Source organism: Anthonomus grandis, chromosome 17, assembly GCF_022605725.1.
Source record: "Anthonomus grandis grandis chromosome 17, icAntGran1.3, whole genome shotgun sequence".
NCBI lineage: Eukaryota > Metazoa > Arthropoda > Insecta > Coleoptera > Curculionidae > Anthonomus > Anthonomus grandis.
In genome coordinates this window covers 16,035,658-16,048,799 of record NC_065562.1, presented here as the reverse complement: position 1 = coordinate 16,048,799, position 13,142 = coordinate 16,035,658, and the positions used below count along the sequence as shown (strand labels likewise).

The 13,142-nt window shown below is 29.4% G+C and overlaps 1 protein-coding gene across 1 annotated transcript in view; it reads left to right on the top strand.

Moving 5' to 3' along the window:
• Positions 1 to 5,650: 5,650 nt before the first annotated feature.
• The window catches only part of LOC126746596 (uncharacterized), a 31,528-nt gene continuing 24,036 nt past the window's right edge, over positions 5,651 to 13,142 (top strand). The window contains exon 1 of the mRNA XM_050454907.1: positions 5,651 to 5,920. The gene's annotated coding sequence lies outside the window, so the exon portion shown is untranslated. The remainder of the gene's footprint in view (positions 5,921 to 13,142) is intronic.

The window sequence follows — 13,142 nt, the reverse complement described above, 5'->3', positions numbered from 1 at the left end:
ATTATTTCGGTGTAGCTGCAAATGGCGTGCATATAGATTTGTTGATATCCAACCTCTGTTTAGGAGATGGCATTGAAAGAAGGAAGGTTTTTTTGGAAATTTACTTTGAGACTTTGAGAAATTCGATGAAACTCAACTCAGCCACTGAAATTATTGAGTATATAAAGATTAAGGACCTAAATGTAGAGTTTTCTCCTGGGATTTATCTTTATTTTTCCCTTTTGTTCCAGGCATTTAAAAAAGTGACTTTTGCTTCACAATATATTTTCTAGGCTCCTTAAGGTCATTTTTATGTTCTATGGGTATTTTTCAGGTATCCATGAATATAAATATGTGTGTTTTTAGAAGAAAAATTGCAATGCTTAATGCGACTTCTTTTATAGACAATACTGGAAAAAACTTTTTTTTTTGTTTTAATTTCCAGAATTTTAGTTTTTGATATATTTTCTATTTTGTGGCATTAAAAAAAACATAATTTTAATTTTTGGTATTATTTATTATTATTCCGAAAAAAAATGGAAATTATTAATAATAATAATAATATATTTATTTAGCTTCAACTACAAAGGTAATACATAATATAGAAAATTAATATCATATTTAAAACTTAAAAAAATTTTAATCAATAGAATAAAAAAAAATGCAAATAAATTGAAAAAAGTGTAAAACGCAAAATAGTTATAACACGAAGTACAAACAACACACGGACTTTATTACTTATTAATACAAACAAATATAAAATAAAATAAGGTGATGATTATTAATTGACAAGACAAGTACAACCATACGCGTTGCAGGTCAAAACCCAAGTAACTCCCCTTCGTTCTCGTCCTCCTAGGCCCATTAGCGTAACCGATACCCATAAATAAAACCCTCTTATTTATGCGCTCCCGATGGTGTTACATCTTGTAAGCACCTGGGAATGGTTCGTCTGGCCAAGAGGTTTGAGTATTGGTGTTGATAACACAAGTAAATGTAAAAAAATGTAATAAACAAGTAAATCGAAGTTTACCTAATCAAGGATACTAAAAAAGACAAGTTTTTCGAAAAATCAAAATTATTAACCAAAGTTTTCCTTGCCAAAGAAACTGAAAAACTGAATTTTCTTCAACCTGCAACATTTTAAGTTTTGACTTAAAAATTCCGGAAAAAAATGATTTTTGTTCGATTTCCAAAATTTTAATTTTTAACAATATTCCTCCTATTTTATTGGATTTAAAAATATGCATTTTGAAAAGAAGCTCATCCAAGAAGCTGGAAAAAATGGACTTTTTTCAATTAACATTTTTGAAAAATTTCATTTATTTTTTTGATTTTCTTTTAATTTTCAAAATGCCAATTTTAAGCATTATTCCTTCTACTTTGTTAGTTATAAATAATAATAATAATATGTTTATTTAGCATTTTACATGGTAATAAGGCAAGATCGAGAATCTACAAACTCATAATTAACAACATAAAACCTGAACTATACTAAAAAGTGTAAAAATAAACATACAAGGACAAAGCAAGACAATTTAAACATAAAACAAATGCACATGCGTATTTCAAGGAAAAAATGTTGACTTAATTTTGAACTATTGACTCCAGTTTTCCTAATTAAGAAAACTGTAAAATTTTTTTCTTTCAATTCCCAAAATTTTAAATTTGGACTCAAAAAAACTAGAAAAATGGATTTTTGCTTGATTCCCAAAATTTTAATTTTTAACATTATTCCTCCTATTTTATTGAATTTAAAAATATGCATTTCGAAAAGAATAGTTTTTCTTATACAGGAAGCTGGAAAAAATGGTCTTTTTTCAATTTACATTTTTGAAAAATTTAATTTATTTTTTTTGACTTTGAAAATGTGCGTAACAAGAAGAAAAACCGAAATCCTTGACAGTGAGGGAAACCACGCTCGAGGAACCTCGAAGAAATTAATTATTTTTTAATTTCCAAAATTTAGATTTTTTATAATTTTCTTCTGATTCATTAAATTTTTTCTTTGTCTGAATTTTTATTTTCTATTCCTTTTTTTTTAATTTTGATTTTCTATCTCCTTCCTGAGATTTTTCCTTTTTGACCCAATACATTGAAGAAAAACAACGAAAAATTTGAAAAACTTGTTTTCCATGAAAACAGACATTTCTTCTTAATTTTATAATTATTTATTTAATTTTTATTTAATTTATCAGTTGTGGAAAAAAGGGAAATTTGTATAGATTTTTCCAATTTTTTTTCACTAATTTTTCGCTCTTTTTCTTTATTTTTTTCCTCCCTCTTTTAAGGTTTTCTTTTCAAACTTTAAAAAACATTACACTCGCCGGCACAAAATTCCGCCACCCTGAAATATTGGCCAAGTTTGATGTTTTATAATTTTTTTATTTTTTATCAGATTCTCACGATTTTGCCATTAGTTTTTAGATACATTTGTTGTGATTTTTTAAAATCATTTTGTAAAGTAGCATTTTTCGATTAGGCTATATTATACAGGAGTAAAACAAACTGTTTGTTTTTTCTCGTAATTTCAAAAGACCCTGTAGGAAAATTAAGGTGGATAATTCTGTTTACATACTGTTCCTTGTAATCTTTGATGTATTCTAAACATTTCGATTTTTGATTCATTCCATTATCTCATTTCTGCTGCGAGATGTAAATTTTTTATTAAAAGGCTGATTTGAAGCGTATTTTTTTAGGAGAAACAAACACTAGGTATATCATAAAGTTAATTAAAGAAAAACAATTTTAATAGCGTGTATTTCTTCCTCTCGCAGCAATAACAGCTTGCAGTCTTCACGGCATCGAATGAATAAGGTTCCTTATTCTTTCTTGAGGAATAACCTCATATTCTTCGATCAGCGCTAGTCGTAAGACTTGCAAGGTTTGTGGTTGTACAGGACGACGACGAACGGCCCTTTTAAGTTGATCCCAAAGATGTTCTATTGGATTGAGATCCGGGCTACATGCGGGCAATTCCAATCTTGGGAGTCCAACTTTATCCAGATATTTGCTCACTACATGTGCAACGTGAGGTCTAGCATTATCATGCATTAATGTAAATTGGTTCCCAATGAATGGAGCAAATGGGATAACAACGTCTTGAAGGATTTCCTCAATGTAACGGTGGGCGGTTGGAGCTCCATTTTCAATAAATACAAGATTGGTGCGTGCTTCGGTAGAAATGCCCGCCCAAATCATGACTGAACCGCCACGATATGAGATTTGTTCTGAAATGGTGCAGTCAGCATATCTTTTATTTCTACGTCTGTATACCCGTTCACGACCATCCGGCGTCCTTAAACAAACCCTGAATTCATCTGTGAATAGTACGTTTGCCCACTGTTCTAGTCCACTCAAAATGCGATTTTGCAAACCTCAGTCGGTGTTGTCGATGCCGAGGAAGTAATTGTGGACATCTTGCTGGCCTTCGTGAATAAAGTCCAGCTTCTGCTAATCTTCTACGTATCGTTCTTTCACTTACACTTACTCCATGAAGTATTCGCAAGTCATTTTTTAGAAATACAGCAGTAGATCTTCGATCTCTTAAAGAACTAATGGTGACAAAGTGATCATCAGCTGCAGTGGTCATTCTCCTTCTGCCAGAGCCTTGTCGTCAAGTAAAAATTCCCGTCTGTAAATACCTATTCCAGGCATCTCGAACTGTAGACCGCGAAAATCTCAGAGTACGGGCGACATAACTTTTGCTACGGCCATCCTCTATTAACGCAACAATTCTACCCACGTCTGCTGGAGTTAATACCATATTGACACACAACAAATTATAATAGTGACACTGTTAAACTTTATGTCACATTAATTGCGTCCTTAGCGAACGTCGATAATTTTTAACCAAAAACTTGACAATAATTATCTAAAAATAAGCTTCAAATCAGCGTTTTAATAAAAAATTTGCAGCTCGCAGCAGAAATGAGATAATGGAATGAATCAAAAATCGAAATGTTTAGAATACATCAAAGATTACAAGGAACAGTATGTAAACAGAATTATCCACCTTTTCCTACAGGGTCTTTTGAAATTACGAGAAAACACAACAGTTTGTTTTACTCCTGTATAATATAACCTAATCGAAAAATGCTACTTTACAAAATGATTTTAAAAAATCACAACAAATGTATCTAAAAATTGATGGCAAAATCGTGAGAATCTGATAAAAAATAAAAAATTTATAAAACATCAAACTTGGCCAATATTTCAGGGTGGCGGAATTTTGTGCCGGCGAGTATATATATATTATTTAACTAGAAAATTTTAAAAAATATAAGATTTTTAATATTTAAAAAATTTAAGACTTTTCTCTACATTTTCGCAACATTCAAAACAAAAATTTCATACAAGGGAAATCAGAACTTAAGCAAAAAACAAATGAAAATTTTGGAAATTCTGTATTTTTCCCTTCCTTTTACTTAATTTTCTATATTTTTATCATGGTGGCCCAGTACTAAAAATTTAATTCCTAAATTTTGACAATAAGACATAAAGAGAAATCCCACTCCTTATTGCTATTTCCCTCATTTAAAAAGCTGTCAATTTTTTTTATTTTCTTTACCAATTTTTCCACCCTTTCTTACAGTTTTCCTCCCGAACTTATAGAATAATTAAAAAATATAGAAAACCCATTTTTTAAAAATGGGGAAAAACTTATTATTAATTATTTCCTCTCTTGTCGCTGTCCTTTCTGCGATATTCTTGTACAAAATAAATGGGAAATTATCAACAATGAGAAAATGGAAAAAATCTGAAAAAAGGAAGACATTTTCTCAAAATTTTCACAAATTATTTTTACACATTAGTCTTACTGAAAACAAAATTACTCGAAACAAGAATACGAAAAAAATCGAAGCTTAAATAGCAAAATTAATACTTTTGAAAAATATTTTTATTGTTCTTATTTTTTCTTAATTTACTCTGTTTTTTTTTATATTATAGCAAAGGTACATAAAGCCCAATATAAAAAACCTTTAATTTCTAATTTTTTCACGTTAATACTAACCCCACTCATTTTTCCAATTTACCAAACATAAATTCAGGAACAATTTTGGTTTTTCCCAAATACTCCCGAAGTAAATTAGAATATTTCAAACACCATTTTATTAAGGCTAAAACCCCACGAAAACTGACTCACCCTCTACCGAAATTTTCACCCCTTTAAGCCAACTTTCCGACCTCACCCTACGACATTTTAAAAACAAATAAAAACACCCCTAAAGCAATTAAACTTTCAACGAGACCCTTCAATCAGGCCCAAAAAGAAAAGCCTACAACCACTTCCTTAGTACGCGGAAAATACCAAAGTAAACCCAATAATTGTGCGCTTTTCTCTTCCCGTTTCCGCTTTCTCCTAAAAAGAAAAACTAATATTGACGCCCTTCTTATGGCTTGGAGAGTTCTCCCTCGCTTTCCTCCTTCTTTGGTAATTTTTCTTCGTCATCAACAAGGGCAGTGGAAGAGGTGACACACGTAAATAAAATTCACGTCGTCGAGAAGAAACTACCCTAAAAAAAAGGACCCAAACAAACCCTTAAGTAAGAGGGGAAAGGGGTAAAAGAGAAAGTTACAGGGCATGCGTTCGCCGCCCTACAATAACCACGTGTAGCCGGGAAAACAGGAAAATTCGCGTTTTCCACCTGTGATGTCGGTGAAAAGCGGTCGGGTGGTCGACGGGGTAGTTTTTTCCGACACGTACATCTTACCGTTGCAAAAAGGGAAACTTTTATGAGGGTTTTTCTAATTAGGGCTTTATGCCTCAGGGACTTAGGGACTATGTGGGTCAAAGGGTGTGAAACTTAGTGCTAAGTGTACTTTGGACACAGGTTTTTTTTTTGGTGCGTTCTGTGGTGTTTTTGTATTTTCTACTTAAGACGAGTTTCTGTTTTCGTAAAACCAACTTTTTTTGGGGCAAGAAAGGACATTCTAGAAGGTAAGTACCATGGAAAACAATAAAGGAAATTTTCTTCTGAAGAAACCAACTTTGTCTTCAAAAAACATTTTTGCAAAAATTTTGTATTTATTTGGGCGTGGCATGTGGAAAATTAACCGAAAATTTGACAGTTTGAACTCAAATGACAGATTCACTCTATGATCTCTTAAAATGAAAATAAATAATAAATATGTAGTACTAGCTTAAATTTTAGACACACTGAAGCCTTAAGATTATAATTAATATATTATTCCAGGCATTTGAGTTATAAGTTCATGATCGTTTTGTTATTTTAGGCATTTGAGTTCAAACTAGGCACTTTTAATCCATAATAATTTTTTTACTTTAGGCAGTTGAGCCATACATTCTTTTCTAATTCTAGGCAGTTAAGCAATTAAAGTTTTTTCCAAAATTCCAGGCTGCTAAGCCATAAATTAATAATTATTTCCTTATTTTAGGCAGTCGAGTTTAGAATAGAGCCTCTTTTGGCTCAATTGCATAAAACATATATTTTTTGTATTTCCAGGTACTAAATATATAATTATTTTATTATTCCAGGCAGTTAAGGCATAAATTCTTTTTAGTTCCAGGCAGTTTAGCTATCTGAATTTTTCCCAACATTCCAGGTAGCTAGGCCATGTATTTATAATAATTTTATTATTTTAGATAATCAAGTTGAAAATAGATCCTGCTTATGGCTCAACTGTCTAAAATCTCTATTTTTATATTTCGAGGCATTTAATTTGTAAATACTTTATTATATCAGGCAATTGAGCCGCAAATTTTAATTTCATTCCAGGCAGTTCAGCCATCAAAGTTTTTTCCTAAATTCCAGGTAGCTAAGCCATACATTGATAATTATTTTGTTATTTAAGCCTGTTTATAGCTCAACTATATAAAATCTTTATTATTATATTTTCAGGCATTTAATTTATAATAACTTTATTATTTTAGGCAGTTAAGTAGCCAATTCTTTTCTAATTCTAGGCAGTTAAGCAATTAAAGTTTTTTCCAAAATTCCAGGCTGCTAAGCCACAAATTTATAATTATTTCCTTATTTTAGGCAATCGAGTTTAGAATAGAGCCTCTTTTGGCTCAATTGCATAAAATATATATTTTTTGTATTTCCAGGCACTAAATATAATAATTATTTTATTATTCCAGGCAGCTAAGGCATAAATTCTTTTTTAGTTCCAGGCAGTTTAGCTATCTGAATTTTTCCCAACATGCCAGGTAGCTAGGCCATGTATTTATAATAATTTTATTATTTTAGGCAATCAAGTTGAAAATAGATCCTGTTTATGGCTTAACTGTCTAAAAACTCTATTTTTGCATTTCAAGGCAATTAATTTATAAATACTCTATTATATCAGGCAGTTGAGCCATCAAAGGGTAGCTAAGCCATAAATTCATAATTGTTTTGTTATTTAAGTATCTCAAATAGACCCTGCTTATGGCTCAATAGCCTAGAATATATATTTTTTTTATTGCCAGACCATAAATATTTTATTATTGAGCAGTTGAGCCATAAATTCTTTTTTAATTACAGAAAATTCAGTCACCGAAGTTTTTCCCAAAATTCCAGGCAGTTAAACCATAAATTCATTGTTATTTTCTTATTCTAGGTAATCAAGCTTAAACTAGAGGCCTTTTATGGCTCATTTGCCTTTTTTATATTTCCAGGCACTTAATAGATAAGTCTAAAATTATTTTATTATTCCAGGCAGTTAAGTCACAAATTAACAATTATTTTATTATCATAGGCAATCGAGCCCAAAATAAAGCCTATTAAGGCTCAATTGCCTGGAATATATTTTTTAATTAGTCATAAAGCGTATTTAAGCGTATAATAAATCAATAAATAAATATAGTTGATTTTCAAATAATTTATATACTAAATTTGGGATATTGTCAGTATATATTATATAATTACAAAAAATACAAGTATTTGCTGTCTTTATTAATGTAAATTTTAAAAACTGTTGATCAAGTACTTTTTCTTATTATATATATGAATTTGATGGGTTATAGTATTTTGTTATTTTTATTTAAGTCTGATGATACCTTTTGAAGCGAGACGCGTGTTATCAATTAATCATTAATCTTAATATAAGTTCGTGACTTTGACTTCTGGTTTTCTATATAGAGTAAGTCTCTTGAAGGAAAAATTGACGACTACTTTTGCTTTTTTAATTTTTTTTATTTATTTAATAGCAAAATAGAAAGGTTCAACTTCAAAAATAAGGGATTAAGGGCCATAATCACGTGAAATAACAGAAATCCATAAATATGGAATACTAGCTTTAATTTCAGACACTGAAATCTTGAGTCTATATTTATAATCTTATTCCAGGCAGTTGAGCCATAATTTTTTTGTTAATTCCAGGCGGTTCAGCCATCGAAGATTTCCTATAAAAATTAACCAGTTTAACCATTAAGTCATCATAACTTTTTTATTCTAGGCCACTAATACACAAGTCTGTAATTAATATATTTTTTTCAGGCAGTTAAATTTTAGTTTTATATGCAGTAAAATGTTTCCTTGAATTTTAGATATTTAAGTCAGTAAAATTCTTTGTTATTTTAGGCAATAAAGTTTAAAATAGAGTCTATTTATTGTCTCACTTGTCTAGAATATACATATTTTTATTGCCAGGCACCTAATTCGTAAACCTATATTTATTTTATTATTTCAGGCAATTGAACTTAAATTTTTTTATATATGGCCTAGCCAGTTATTCAATTGAATTTTCTTGAATTCCAGGCAGTTAAGCTATAAATTCGTGTTTAATTTGTTACTTTAACTAATTGAGCTTAAAAAAGAGCCTGTTTATGGCTTAAATATATTTATTTTTTGTATTGCCACGCATTTACTCTATAGTAATTTTATTATTCTAGGCAGTTGAGCTATATATCCTTTTTTAGTTCTAGGCAGTTTAATCATCGAAGTTTTTGGAGAAATTTACAGGCAGTTAAGCCATAAACTCATAGTTATTTTGTTATTCTAGTCAATCGAGTTTAAAATAAGTCTGTTTATGGCTCAATTGCCTAAAATATATATTTTTAATTCATAATTATTTTTTTTATGCCAGGCAGTTGAACTATAAACCCTTTTTTAACTTCAGGTAGCCATGGAACCTTTTCTCCAAAATTCCAGACAGTTAAGCTCAAAATTCATAATTATTTTGAGTCTATTTGTGGCTTAATTACCTAAAATATGTATTTTTTTGTATTGCCAGGCATTTAATTCATAATTATTTTATTATGCCAGGTAGTTGAACTATAAACCAATGTTTCAATTTCAGGCAGTTTAGCCATCGAAGCTTTTCTCCAAAACTTCAGGCAGTTAAGCTGTAAATTCATAATTATTTTGAGTCTGTTTGTAGCTTAATTCCCTAAATTATATATTTTTTGTATTGTCGGGTACTTAATCCACAATTATTCTAATGTTTCAGGCAGTTGAGCAATAAATTCTTTTTTACATCCAAGCAATACAGCAATCGAAATTTCTTCCAAAATTCCGGGTAGCTACGCCATAAATTCATAATTATTTTGGCCAATCGAGTTTAAAATAGAGCCTATTTATAGCTCAGCTGTCTAAAATCTATATTTTTGTATTTCTAGCTATTTATTCTATAATTATTTTCTTATTTTAGGCAAATAATTCTGAACCAGGTTATGGCTCAATTGCTTTTTTTTTATTCCTAGGTAGTGAATGTAAATCTAAAACTAAAAAAAAATTTAGAACCTGACTAAATGCTAGTCAGATTCTAAAATTTTTTTAAAAAACATTTTCTTAGTTAAATTTCAGAACTGTCAAACTAAAAAGTAAAAATTAAAAAAAAATATATTTTTTAAGTAAGATTGGGGCAATATCTAAAATAATAAGTCTAGAATAGTTTTATTGTTCCATGCAGTTGAGCCTAAAATTTTGTCCATATAGCTTAGCACAGGAATGTTTACTTGAATTCAAAGTACTTAACCTATAAATTCATAATCCTTTTGTTAATTTAGGCATTTCCATGAGAAGCAAAAGGGAAAATTTTCTCTGAAGGAAACAAAGTTTTCCACAGACACAATTTTCACATTTTTTTAAATTAACATGTAAAAAATGAACGACAATTAGACAAGTTTAACTTTGAAAAGGACAGATTACCGCTATAATTACGAAATCGATAAATATGAAATACTAGCTTTTATTTTAGACACTGAAGTCTTGAGTCCATAATTAGTATCTTACTCCAGGCAGTTGAGCCATAAATTGTTAATTCCTTGCATTAATTGTTAATTCCAGGCAATCAAAGTTTAAAAAAGCAATTAAATTCATCATTATTTTCTTATTACAGGCAATTAATCCACAGGTCCGTAATTAATTAATTTTCTTCAATCAGTTAAATCTGAAAATGCAGTAAAATATTTAAATTCCTGGCAACTAATTATTTTGTTATTTTTGGCATTCAAGCCTAGAATAGAGCCTGCTTATAACACATCATCAAAAATATAATTAAAAAAGTCAAAAATATATATTTTATAATTTTTAAATTTTCCAAAATTATATAATTTTTTTAGGTAGTTGAATCAGGTCAATTGCCTGGAATAGATATTTTTTTTATTGGGATGCACAATCCATAATTCAATTTATTATTTCAGGTAGTTAAGCCTAAATTCCTTCCAAAATTGCTTACCCAACTAAGCAACAAAATTTGTTCTTCAATTTCAGGAACTAAAGCCATAAATTCATAATCATTTTGTTATTTCATGCAACCGAATTTAAAATAGAGCCTATTTATGGCTCAATTGCCTAATATATATATTTTTTGTATTGCCAGGTTTTAGTCTAGAATTATTATTTAATTTTTCCAGGCTGTTGAGCTATAAATTCCTTATAATTCCAGGCAGTTCAACCATCAGAGTTTATTAAAAAAATGCCAGGCAGCTAAACAATAAATTTACAATTATTTTGCTATTTCAAGAAACGCAGTACAAAATAAAGCTCGTTTATAGATAAATTACCTGGAATAGATTTTTTTAAAATTTTTAAGCATTTATTCCATAAGTCTATCAATATTTTATAATTCCAAGCTGGTAAGCCATAAACTCATAAGTATCTTGCTGTTTTAGGCAATCGAGCTTAAAATAGAGCCTGTTTATGGCTCAACATTTTTCATCTCAATATTTTTTTTAATTTTAGTCATTTAGATCATATGTTTATAATAGATAAATATAAATATGTATATATTATTATACTTACATAAAATACAACAAACCAAACTTTTAAATCCAACAAACTTGAAACTATAAAGGAACTAACACACATAAGCTTATTAGCCTAACAACAGTGTTATAATATTACAAAAAATACTCAAATTATTCAGCTTTTTAAAGGTTTAAAGGGAAAAAATTACAAAATAAAAGCAATCTTCAAATTTTATTCCTTAATTTTTTTGCCTAAAGTTTGCCATAATATTAATAATAATAAATAAAGGGCACTATTACTTATATTGTATTTTAAAAAACTGAGATCTAGGAGTCTAACTGCTTAAAAAAATACATTTTTATCAAATTTATGGCTCAACTGCCTGGAATTTAAAAGAAAATTATAAAAATCTTCCACTGTCTAAAATAATCGTAATAATTTATGGGCTAAATTTCCAAAAAAAAATTTTATGGCTTATTTTTTTGAAATTTAAAGACATCTAAATTAATACTTAATTTGACCTTAAATGAGGAAACAAATCACTATGGCTCAATTGCCTGGAATTGAGTACATCTATTTTTATTTACTACAATCTCATTTGATTTTTTTTCTTGAGTTTCAACTGCCTGGAAAATCAGAGAATTTCTTTAACCATATTAAAAATTTCTTCTACAATAGATTATAGAAATTTCTTAATTTTTTGTAAATTCTAGGTACTCGGTTATAGTAAGGTCCTAAATTAAAACTATGATAAATCTATTGACTTACTGCCTGAAATTAAAGAAAAATCAACAGATCTAGTGCCTGAAATTAAATAGTCTTTAAGTAGAACTAAATGTAACTAAAAACCAGAAACAATTTAGTTTCACTAGCATGAAATATGGAAATTTTAAATCAGAATTGAGAAACTTCTAAGCTAATTTTCAAGTTCGCATACGCGGATTTAATTTTTTCGATTAAATAGCACGTGCGATAATTTAAATTAGGAAAGTTCCCCCGGGAGATTAACTAAATTAAAATTGACCTCCATAATCGCCTTATTGTTGTTTAACCTGGTAAAAAACGATAATGGAAGAAAAGAATACTTAGGCCCCGGTTTCGTACACTTTTTCCATTAACCTTTATTCGATTTAAAAGAGGGGATGAAGCGCGAACAAAAATTACTTTTCCCTTAAGACAAAAACTCATAAATATGTCGTAAAAAACAATTCCATCCATTTATCTTTCGAAGCGATTTATCAAAAAGCTCCATCATCCCTTAGGATTATCTTTAATGTCAAATCTTTCACCTGTATTCCTTTTGACGGCGGCAAAGTAGTAAGCAGGGACAGGATATATCTCTATTGATTAAAATGGAATTTAACTTCGGTCTTTGGCCCCGACAGCGAAGGCTCAATGCTCTATTTTCACCCCCTGGACAACATAGAGGCGTTTGAAAATGAAGGGCGGTCTTTGAAAGGCTTTTGGACCTTACCTTTTGTTGGTTTATGTAAATTAAATGTTTATTAAGAAAAAGGGATTTTAAATAATTATCTTAAAGCATGAATGAAGGTCCAAGTTCAACTGCCTGGAAATCAAAAATTAATTGATAGATTTGATGCGTTGACCCATTAATTAATTTATGGGATAATTGAGGATCGGGTTATATTTCACACAATAGTATTCACCTTGTTTTAGGCAGTTTAGCGTTAAATTTAATTTATTTTGAGTAGTGGGTTTATTCCAGGAATTTTTGTATAATTTTTTTATTTTAGGTAGTTAAGTTCTCTGGGATTTTTAAATTTTCTTCCAGGCAGTAAATCTATTAATTTATTTTTGAATTTTAAGCAATTGGGCCATAAATTTATTACAATCTAGTTTTTTCAAGCAGTTTGACTATTTAGATGTCTATTTTTTATGTTAATTTCTAATTAGATAAGTCCTGAATTAAGTAGAAAATAGAAAATATTTTACAATTCCAGGTTGTTGGGCCATAGTCGCTTTTTTAAACTTTAAGGTCAAATTAGGTTATAATTTTTTTTTAAT